We start from the raw sequence: 12,094 nt of genomic DNA on the forward strand, positions 1-12,094 counted from the left end.
TCCTCACTTCCCATATTAGTAGCTTTAAGCTTTAGTGTCAAATTCTCCCACCAATACACTTCCTAGAAGACATTTCTACATTTAAATAAGGAAGAAAAGAGCTTGTGTGGCAGACACCCAACTGAAGATACAACCTCAACCCCCTACCCTCAACCTTTCTGAATGGCCAGAAGACACATGATAAGTAAAGGACACTGGATTTTCTGTACTGGAAATACCATTAGTGTCAGTATTTCATTGCTTTCTCTGAAAGTAAACAAAACAAAGCCCTTCACTTAAAGAGATGCAACTCATCCATGTGTACATGATCCCTTGCCTACCTTCACAAGGGCATACACAATTAAATCCAGACATACAGCACAGGGTGGGGGATATGGCTGTGATACCCTTTCTGCGTTTCAGGGCTCAGGCATTTGGCATACTCTGACATGGATGACTGACAAAGTTTTGCTGCATGAATAGGGTCACAGTGGTCTGATTGAGATATCCACAAAGAAGTGGCTAAGACCAAATTCTGGCCATCTCTGGAACTGAGTTTAAACCTGGGTTTAGCTTGATGCCACATGAAGCAATGAACACAATCTAGTCCAGGGCAGAGCAGAAGAGAGGTGAACTTTGCCTCTAGCATCTGCTGCCAACCAGGGTAGGGCCATCTCCCAAGTAAGGAGGGTCTTCTTATCGAGGCGACCTCCCTCCTGCAGCCTGGAGTCATCTATGCTCAGAACAGAGCAGCCAAGATCTGGGCCAGGGGATGGCAGGGAAAAACATGTCAAAACAAGAAATTACACTTAATAGGGACAGAAAATTGGAGGGTAGAATGGGGAGGCGTGAGAATTTGGGTTAGGCATGGAGGGCTGCTTGGTGGCTGTGCAGCTGCAGTAGTGCCACAGAATCTCACCCAAGACTCTATGATGCTAGTGAACAATGCCATTTTTTTGCTTCCTGCAAAGTCTTTGGTGTACCACAGGTATGTTGAAAACAGAACGCTGGTGAGTTCAAGCACTCATCCCTGAAAAGTGAGGGAAATGTGGCAGGTGAGCGCTGCCTGCTGCAGCTGCCTTCACTCCTGGCACATGGGATGTACCTGAGCTGTGCATCAGGGCTTCAGGTAAGAGTGCATGACAACCCTAACAGCTGCTGGCAGCAAGGATGGCAGCCACCCTGACACTCCCTGCCACCCTCTCAGCGACCAGGCTGTGCCTTGGAGAGCTGCCACACAGCTCCAATGAAGCACTACACCAGTCATTTAAACTCAGTATCCCTCAAGTGGCCATTAACAGTGAATTCCTAACCAACCTGAAAACCTGGATTCTCTCAACTAAAAGTAATGAACAGTCACAGCAGAAGGGAACTGTATTTCCAGTACACAAAACAGTATGGAGACATCTCAGCAGCAAGGCTGTAACATCCTCAGGATCCTTTGTCTTCTTGTTTTAAGTCTCTTCCTGTAAAGAGAAGTGTGGCTTCCCAAATCATTTGTCAAATCCTGAAGCCTGACACTGGTAAACAGAGTAAGATCATGAGGAAATTACAAACTTCTTCAGTAGGATTTGAGTACTGTGCCATAAATAAAAATTTGGGCCAAATATGGGACAGCAGGGAAAAAACAAGATGCTGAATAGGGAGTTTGCCCAGGGCTTGCAGCTACAGCTGGCGGCAGGCAGGCGACTTGCAGAAAGAGAAGAGTGTGATGACATACTCAAAAACCATCCATGCATTTTCAAGATCTGCACAAATCCATTTTATATCAGAGTGACACTCTGAACTTACAGAATCATAGAATGCTTTGGCTTGGAAGGGACATTAAAGATCAACTGTAATGTTGTAATGCATTTGTGTATGCAAATAAAATTAACAGTAAACAGCTGAAACTGCCTTGGATATTACACTCCCTTAGACATTCATAGCTTATAATGGAGCACAGGTCTACAATCAACCAAATGCACAACACAGGAAGACAGACCTTAAAGGTAAATAATTCAGGACTTGAATTCTTTAAGGTAAATAATTCAGACTCTAATGAATTCACTGACTATAAGTAGGGAGCTCCACTGTGAGGAACCCTCCAAACTGCCCTACATCCAATCCTCAGGAGTGCAGAGGAGAAAACTGTCAGCAGAAACATGTCTCAAACATTCCCAGCTATAGCAGCAAGACTCTAACATAAAAGAAGTCTTGGACAGGAATAGATAGCTTCACAGACTGGTTCCAGTGCTCCATGCTGTGACCATGGCTGCTGAAAAGGATGAACATGTTCAGAAACATCACTCGGGCAAACAGGGAGGTGGCTGTGAAGCAAGGAAGCTGAGCCATGCTGCATCCAATAAAAGCATTGGGAAAACCCTTCAAGGGTAGCCAACATAGTAGTTTGGTCTAGCAGTGCTAAAAACACACAAGACTATGGGTGAAACTGTAAGCCCTTTGTTAAATATGACAGCCTGCAGATAAAAGGAAACCAGACAAGCTCCTGTGTCCTTCTCACTTCTCAATCTCTCATCTCTATCCTCTTCAACTGAGTATTGCCAAGTGCTTTTATCCACACCTGGGAATTCCTGTGCATCCATCAAAAAGCATTTCAGCCAACCAAATCCCATCAACAAACCACAGCATAAATCTTCATAAATTCTTAAATTACCAGCAAGTGTCAGTCTTCCCAGCCTGCACCCTCTAGTATAAAGGAGCAATGTTTTGCACGCAGCAACTATTCCTGACCAAGCAAAGAAACTGTACCAAAGTCGAGATGCAGCAAATTGTCAGCTATACAATGTTGTTGCTGCCAAAATACCCAAACAAACGTGCTAGGGTTTTTATGCTGTCTCATACTCTAAAAGTAGTATTTAAAACCACCCTACAGTTGCCTCACACCCTCTTACGAGACCTACATGAAACTAGACTGTGGAATAAAATCCTGCCTTTTGCTGCCAGACAAGGGCACGTCAGCAGCAATAGCCAAGGCACTGCAAGGTTGCTGACAAGCCTGGAAACACTGTATGGGAACATGCTCGCAGATCAGCAGTTGAAAACACAACTGCTGCTCTCGCTCCGTGCCCAGCGGAGATAGAGATCTCATCGCCAGCAGAGATCTGGGTCACCACAAGGAAGCTGGAGTTATCCCAGCACCATCAGCTTTTAGGTAATGTTCCCGAAACAGGAAACAAGTATGTGGCAAGGTTTCATCTGACAAGACGCTGGTTGTAAACAAAAACAGTAACTGGGGGTTTCCTTGCTCCTTGGTGATATCATCCAAATGGGGAAAAAAAAAGTGAATTTTGCCTGATGCCTTGTATCCAATGTGCTTTGCAGAATGAGTTTGCTGCAAATGCGAGGTTCAGATTGCAGTTTCTCAAGAGCTGGCAAATGCACCCCGTCCGCCAAAGTCTCCCTCCTCCTAAACACCAGGCTAAAAAGTATTCATTTACCTAACTTGTACTTCAAAAATCAAATCTGGGTAAATAAAAAGACAATGCAAGAAAGACAATGTTAAAACTGAAGTATCAATTTAAACATACGATGTTTGTGAAAAACAAATGTTCTGAGTCTCCACACAATCAAGTAGCTGACTTATGCAGGCACAGGACTGAAAACCAGATCAGCTTTCCAATCTCTGCTAACCAAAACTTTTGCAACCTTCCTGTATGCCATTTCCTTGTTTACATCTCATGGTATAGGAGTTCAACTTTTGGAGAAACATGAATGGTAAACCTAGAAAGTGAAATGTGATATTATTTACAGACTAGGAGAGCCTGCCGTTCACAAGAATTCGTAGGCGGACACATCCCAACCCTGTTCCTCAGTTCAACACCCACTCCTGAAATCCTGCACCAACCAGATTAGCCGACGTACACATGCCTGCACTCTTGGAGAAACAATAGTCTCTTTCAGTCCATACAATCTTCTGAAGAACCAGGCAAAAACGTCATGGGAGAAGTTAGGAAATATCTGCAGAAAACAGCACACAAGATGAAAGGCAGAACAAGCCTTTTAACTTGCACAAAGTACATAACATGGAGGATAAGCACAGAACTTAGTTACCTAGCCCCTCTTCCAAAGGGCTATTTTTTTCCTCCAAGGATGGAAAAGGGGATTGTTGAAACAACTTTAAAAAAAAAAAAAAAAAAAGGCAACCACTGGGATAGTGGAACAGCTCCCTTGAAGACAGACCGTTGCAAGCAAAATTCACCTCCAGGAGCTGTGGCAGACCTGGGAGAAAACACACGCTGCCCTTAAGTGCCAGGATCTCTGGCGGATGGCAGAGGTCCTGGCTGACATGATGAGCTCTCCTGTCCCCAGTGCATAGCACTCCTTCCTCTATTCCCCTCCCAAACACTGTTGCTACAGAAGGCACAGAACTACTTTATAATTAATCCAGCACAAAGTTTGAGCTGCCTCAGGGTTAAGCTAAACATTTTCTGTCTTTAACCAATATGGCAGAACCAACTACAGTGAAAAACACGTCGCCATAAGGCTAGGGAATTGAAGACAGAAAAGAAGCTGCAAAGAGTCGCCCTTGACCTCTCAAAATTTCGCCTCCAGAGCATGCAAAAATAAGAAACTGAATTTTTAATCAGCTGGGAAACAGGGCAAGGAGACACCCTTAGTAAAATTATTGTTGTGAATATCACATTAAAGGCCTTATGGAGTTTTACCATCCACCTTCTGTTCCAAACTGCAGGCCTCCAAATAACCTATCAGAAAAAATCCAACTACCCACACTTTTAGGAAAGCACTAAGCACTGAAAGACATTTAAAAGGCATGCAGTTCTACAAATCCTTGTTTCTCCTCTCGCAAGGGGCTATAACTCCTGCAGGAAACACATGCTCCCGTAACAAAGCAGGTATTCTCTGTATGTACTCATGCTGCCTACTATTTTTTTAATCATCTGGTATGCATCTTCCTAGGCATGCTTATGTTAGAGGAAATACTAGCATTAGGTCTGCAAAAGAACACCGACTACCTGTTCTGCATGAACACCGTGAAGGTTAATCGAGGAAATCGTGGCTCTGCCTTGTGCTGAGCAGTCCCTACAACCATTGGCATTTTACCACATGTGTGCTTCCTCCCTCAACTCATGCTCACTCTCTGCAGGATTTTACTACACAGCCCATCAGTACAGTATTTTTCAGACTGTAGGAGCAAGTCAACGCATATTTTGATGTGCCTGATTGCACCAAGACCATATGAAAACGTCAAAGTTGATCACAGAAGAACACAAGTTGCTTTTTCATTTCACAGCTCCAAGAGTCAGAAAGGGTGAGTAGAATCCCAATATATCCCAGATGTTTTAAAGTAAGGTGGAAGAGTTGGTGTCATGGAAGCTTCCTGACAGCTACCAACTGGCCTTGCTATAGTGAGCAGACTTGTTCTGCCCGTGGAAGACTACAAGCCTAATGGAATGGGAGTACTCACAGCCCTCATGCACATCTATAATCCTACCCTCTTTTCCTGAAAATAAATTTGGCAAGTCCATCACTATGATGTGAAAAAGCCTCAAAATTGAATCATTTTGTTACATATACAAAAAAGCTGGAGCACATCCATGGTTTTGCTATGCACCATACTTAACCCAAGAAATGAATGGGCAATTTTTTTTTCATTTGTTTCTAGCAAGTCTTGAGTAAGTTGCCTTTTCTTCTGTATTTGTGTTTGGATGTTAAAAAAAGCAAATAAAAAAGGCTGTCACCTTAGCCACAACCCTCGCTGCACTGGGTACTCTGCCAATACATATGGAGACTTCACATCCTGAAAAGGCAAGTCTCACCTTGTTGTTACAAGATTGGAGGTTGTTTTCTTTTCAAAAGAAAAAAAAATTCATCATTAAAACAAAAAGAAAAGAGGAAGAAGAAAAAAATAATCAGCCCTGCAGAAAAGCATCATTTCAGAGTAACAGGAATATACATCTATCACTTAAATTGGCCCCTTGGGTGAAGCCCATTGCAAAGATCAAAAGTCTTTCCACGGACTTGGGATAAAGCCTGGAGAGTTCAAAATGCTGATGAGAGTGGACATCACTCTTCTTCACTGCATGGTGTAGGGGTGCCTGAAGGCCAAACTCCCACAACAGCCACAATGCTTCCCAGTATGAGAAATCCCAGGGACTTTGGGTACCACAAAAGCACACACTCTCGAGAGCATTTCAGACAGCGATGCAACTCACTGATGACTGAGATAGGGAGACTGATAACATTTTTTGTTGGTGACTGCAGCTCCTATTTCCACAGCCCATGCCAGTTCAAAAAACCACCACAGGACATGCCTGACAAAAAAAGGAGTTTATCAGGCCAGGAACAGATAAATACACACCAAGATGAAGCAAGTTGACAGCTGGGATTATTAAGGAATACATTCAGTGCAGGTAGCTCAGTCTGAAAGCTGCAGGTTGTGCTCTGGGTAGCAGGAGCGCCAGCAGGCAAGAGGCCACAAACTTGTGCCGTGGAGCCCGTGCACAACAGAAGGCACAGGGACCAGTGCTGTCAGCCAGGTGACTGGACACTTGAAGACACAGCAGGAGCCAGTGAATCTGCAGGAAGACCCTAGACTATCTTGCATGCAGACTGGAAGTGCAGGAAAGCCCTGGGTTTCCTTTGTTTCTGTGTGGCTCCTGTTTCTGTGTTACTGCACCATGATTAAACTGCTTTAAAGATCCCCGTGTCTGGGGAAACCTGGTGCTGAGCTGGTTAGGAAACCTCATTGGACTGTGTGAGTGTGGTATGTGTAGGGAGGCATGCAGGGCACTGGTCAGTTCACTGGAGCTGCCCACTGCAAAGGTGCTTTGTCCCCGCAATGGAAGTCTCTGGTGGTGGGTCTGTGCCTGCCAACAGGGCACCCTGAATGATCCCACAGGAACGTCTCTCAAACCTCCCATATCCAACCCAAAGCAACTTCTTCACTGAACACCACCTGGATTATTTTTCTACATATTGTTCACGGTTATAAAAAGAGGTTTTGGAGATTTACCTAGGGCTTGTGAGGTGATGGGATATTTTTCTCACAACACAGTTGAATAGCATCAATATCTGTTGTTTTCTTTTCATGTTCCCTTGTGCACATACACTGGCTCCTTTTTTCAGCCTGGCTCTGCCTGAGGTGTAAGTAGAATTGTCAGCTCTTCCAGCACTAGGAGGAAATCACTGCCTCAGGCTCACACTGAAATTGTTCTTTTTCACGCAGGACTATGGAGACAATCCTTTGCCCAATAAATAGCCCACCTTCTTCCTTATTGCTCCAGATAGATATGAATGAATGAATTGCACTTTTTCTGAACACCATCTTCTGCTTTTATTGAGTACTTCAGTCACTGCCAGGTGCACCTCCTTGCCCTACAAAGCATCAGTTAAGGTTGCTGGGTCTGATTTCCAAGTCCCCCGCTATAAGCCTCTTCAAGGGAAAAAAGGTTGGATGCTATTAGCCCTATGAGAAAACATGCATTTAATCCATAACCACAGGCTCCTGAAACACAGCTGTTAAGTACAAATCTCAGTTTCTGAAATGTTCTTTCTGCTGCCTCATTATCTTTACTACATGCCAGCAGAAACCAGAGTCCCCGCAGGCTGAGGGAGGAAGTCTTTATGCTTTCAGCTGCATCTAACTTTGGCTAGTCAACCAGATGCAAAATATTGCATCAACCTGATGTTCACTTCAAAGTTTCAAAGTTTTCCTCTTACAGCTGGGACTAGGTGCTTGTGGTTTCAGTAACCACTGGGGAAATGGAATCTCACAGCCAACACTTCAGATTACTTCCCAACAATGCCAGGCTGCCCTCAAAAGAAAAACAACCAGAAGATGTCAAACACAAAACAGCTTAAGTCAGACACTTAGAAAATGCTCTGTAATAAACAAAAAAGTTAAGTGAAACTAATTGAAATGAACATTGAAGCTCCCTGTAAATCATCATTTTAATCTTAAGAGTAAGACAGGATCCCTTAAAAGTAGCTCTGACCACAAAAGTTCTGACCACTTAACTAAAATGTGCAGATGCTGACTTCATACGATTGTTGTCTTCCAGCCAGACTGTTCCAGTTAAGCAGCCTTCAATATTTTTATCAGAATCTACAGACTGAAAATCCTTTTTTTTTTTTCAGTAGTCATGCACAGGAAAAAAAAAAATCAACTTGCCAATGAAGAACAAAAATATCAGACCAATGCATATAGAGTCTTAGAATAAAACTCTAATCCTTCACTTGCTAAGAAATCTCTTTCAAAGAAATGTTTATGTTAAAATTTAGAGTTGTGTTCAACATTAATCTTAGGGAATTTTACAACAGAATGTACCAATTTTAAAAGGATTCTACAGCCTTAATGAATTCCTAGAACCCATAGACAGAAATTAAATAGGGGGAACCTACAGTGTTGGCTAGACATATTTCAATATTTGTTACCATAGAAACAAGTCAGTAGATTTAGGGTTTGGAGTTATCCTTGCTATAAAATATTAAACTTCTTACAGTTTTTGCATATGTATATTATGGCAAGAACACTGTCAATCCTGATAGAGCCCAAAGCATCTTAATTATTTAACAGGAATTTGGTTTTGGTTTTTTTTTTCCTTTTTCTTAACGGAGTATCTTTTAATTTATTTTTTCCTTGGTAGACTTATTTTAACATCTTCCAATAGGAAACACTTCTGGCTGACAGAATAATATAAAGGAAACGAAGACATCTTTTTCCTCAATGTTGTGGATAAAGGGTAAATAAAAGGAACACACATAGTCTAATAAACAAGATTCTACAGTAATATCAAAATTACACCAGTTAGCATTTGTGATGATTTTACCATCTAAAAGTACATTAAATGTTATAGTTCATTTGAAAGACAGTTCACATTTCAAATTTGATGGTTTTTTCAATCTTAGCAACAGAGAAATGCTAAAGAACGAAAGTGATTTGAGATAACATCTCGATACCTCAGCAGCACCAAATACTTCTGGCAGATACCTGAGAAACAAAACCAGTGCATTGTCCTTTCATGCTTCAGAGGAGCATCAACAGCTGCACTCAAGTCACAGCGCAACCAGCAAGCAGAAGGATCAGCAATTCCAACAAAGAGGAAGATGCTCCCTCCAGCAACACTCCTTCAAAAAGTAAGGAGAACACGCTTGTCCTGACAACTTCAGTGGTGAAGAGGACCAACAGCTCAAGACACCATCCAGGCAGGAACTCAGCTGGGAGCAGTGGACAAGCCCGACACTTGGACAAACCCAAGCCCACTGCCCCTGGGACTGGATGTATGCAAGAGATTTTGACTCTGATGATTTCACAGCCAAAATTGGCTCCATGTAGCAGCCTTTGCTTTTTGTTTGGATTCAAGAAAATCTGTTTAGAGAAGGCTCAATACAATGAAAAAATTAAAAACTTCAGAGTAAAAGCCATAAGCCATACACGGTTGTTTCAAAACTATATCCCAGCACTGAAGTGGACAAGGAAAAACACCAAAAAAAGCAAAGCAAACCAGAACAAAGACAAACACTGAGCAAGACTGAAACACCCTCTTCTTCCAAGAATTAAACAATACTTTTTATGAATTGTAAAGATAAGCAGTGGAACTGCCATTTCCTAATGCTTCTGAGGTCAGTCTTCTAGCACAGCTTCTCAAATAACCAATTAAATGTACACAGTTCTCACACTCATATGCATGCTATCATTTTTTAAAAGCCCTACAGCTCAAGACTCTAACAAAAAATGGAAAAACTTATTCTTGAAGAACGGCAAGACAATCCTTTAACTAATGGAAAATCTTCAACACTTCAGAAGAGGAAAATGGTAAGATGGCTTAATTTTAAATGAGTAAGAATTTAAATGTCACTTCCTGCATGTGACATCGATTTGAATAACCTTGCATTTTTGTTTTCTTTGGTGTGGTTAACGGTGGAATCTTTGTCAAGTACATTTCTATGGCATTTACAGTTGCATGTTTACATTCACCAACTCCTTTGGATAATTCTGAACACAAAAAATCAGAAAGTGATTTTTTGTCTGTAAAGAAAGAGCTCTAAAAAGTAGCATGCTACTAGGACTTTCAAAAATGGAAAGGCTGGAGAAAAATTATCACAAAACTCAAGGGAAAAATGCACAACTTCCTTTAACTGACAGCTGCAGTGAGGTACTATGAATTTATTTTATCTGAGTAGTTATGTACACGCACTAAAGGCAAAGCAACACTATGTACCCTAAAGGAGTTCACACAAGTCCACAAAGGGCACCATTATCAACCTGCAGCCCAGAAGTGGGAAGTTATTCACATGTCTGAGTAAGTCATGGAATGGTAAGAGATGCTGGCAGCACATGTTGCCAAAAATAAGGCATTGCATGCACGTATTCAAATACAGAGCTATAAACCCCTTTGTCCCACCCTCTTGTAGGCTGCACAGACCAGGTTTGTTTCATAGGAAGCCCTACTGCACTGGACACAAGAGCCTCAGGTCTTTCCAACTGATGCTGCAGGTATCAACACCTCTGCACACTCCCTCATCCTTCTCATGAAGTGTTTTTAAGCCAGTGGCTGGTTGGGAGAATGGCTTAAGAGGCATGATGTGACTTTTATAAAGTTTTCTGTAGAACTCATAAATAAAATAAAGTGGTCTACACATGTTCTGCAGGTACATCTTGGAACAAAAATAAAGCTCTTATTTATAGATCATAGAATGATTTTGGTTGGAAGAGACCCTTAAGATCACCTAGTTCCAAGTCCCTGCCATGGACACTTTTCACTAGACCACGTTGCTCAAAGCTCTATCCGACCTGGCCTTGAACACTCCCAAGGATGGGATCCATAGTTCTCTGGACAACCTGTTCCAGTACTTCACCAAACTCACAGTGAAGAATTTATTCCCAATATCAAATCTAACCCCATCCTCTTTCAGTTCAAAGCCATTACCTCTTCTCCTATCTACATTCAAGAAGGCCACTCAGCCTACTCTGTTTTGTAAAAAAAAAAAAAAAAAAAAAAAAAAAAAAAAAAGAAAAAAAGAAGGAAAGGAAACAACAGAAAAAACCACACAAGTGAATCCATATAGTGGTGGCCTTTAAGTCATCTGTCAAACACCCCTACAATTTAAGCAGCAGTCTGTGGTGCCACCAGGGATGGCTTGGGTTGCCCTCCTGTGGTGGCAGGACAGCACAGGACCAGTGCTTGCCCAGCCCAAACCTGGGCTCTGAACAGGGGCACTCCAGCAATGGGTGACCCAAAAAAAGGGAGACAGCAAAACCTTTGCCCTGGTGCTGCTGAGAGGAAGGAAGGTGTGCCCTGGTTCTGGATAACATGCTCCAATTGGTCTGCTTAAAATACCTGTTCTAGAAAATAAACTGAGATGATAAAACAGGAGATTTTTCACCCAAATAAAAATTCACAATGTGTCAAAAATACTCTATACATGCAATTTACCCCACAACAATTCATTTCCCTTTATACCAGGCAGGCCAAGAGTCCATCTGGATTAAAAAAGAGAATGGAAATGAGTTTCCCATCTCAGCAAGACATTGGAAAAGAACACAAACATCTCATGTCTCTCCAGTCTTGACCCAATAACTAAGGGGTGAAGATACCACAGGCTGTCAGGATGTTCTATTTGCCATTCGAGGTGGGGCAGGAGTACTGCTCTTTCCTCTGGAGCATCTTGTTCCTGGTCACCCAGACAAAGAGAGGAAATTGGGGTATATGGACAGGGATCTGAACTGGCACAGAAATGCATGCATGTCTTCCAATATTGGAAGATTAACGCGTGAGAGAGTTGATGAATGGGAAGGATTAAATATAGAACCAAAAATAAGTGAAATGATTAATTGCTAGGAAAGGAAACTCATGATTTATAGAATTAAAAAAAAAAAAGAGTAAGGTTTGGGAAACTGAAGGCAATAAGCAGCAAGTGAGCTGCAGGGTGGGACCATCTGGTGCATAATGCCACAGCAGCACAGGGCAGATACCCGCAGCTTCCGTGCCCCTCTCGCCTTCTCCCAGCCTCAGTGCATTCAGGCCAGACAAAGCAGAAACAGACTGTGTTTAGAGGTTGATGGATGAAAATAACTGATTTTAAAAACAAGCTGAAGTTGGTTTTAAATCATATCCTACGATCTGAAAACGGTTGCTTAATTAAATGTTTC

General features: G+C 42.2%; 1 protein-coding gene across 1 annotated transcript in view; it reads right to left on the bottom strand.

The window, feature by feature from the left end:
- BACH2 (BTB domain and CNC homolog 2) overlaps nt 1–12,094 on the bottom strand; it is a 190,818-nt gene that overhangs the window by 141,630 nt on the left and 37,094 nt on the right. The gene's annotated exons all lie outside the window — the stretch shown is intronic.

The sequence above is a fragment of the Prinia subflava genome, chromosome 2 (genome assembly GCF_021018805.1).
Source record: "Prinia subflava isolate CZ2003 ecotype Zambia chromosome 2, Cam_Psub_1.2, whole genome shotgun sequence".
NCBI lineage: Eukaryota > Metazoa > Chordata > Aves > Passeriformes > Cisticolidae > Prinia > Prinia subflava.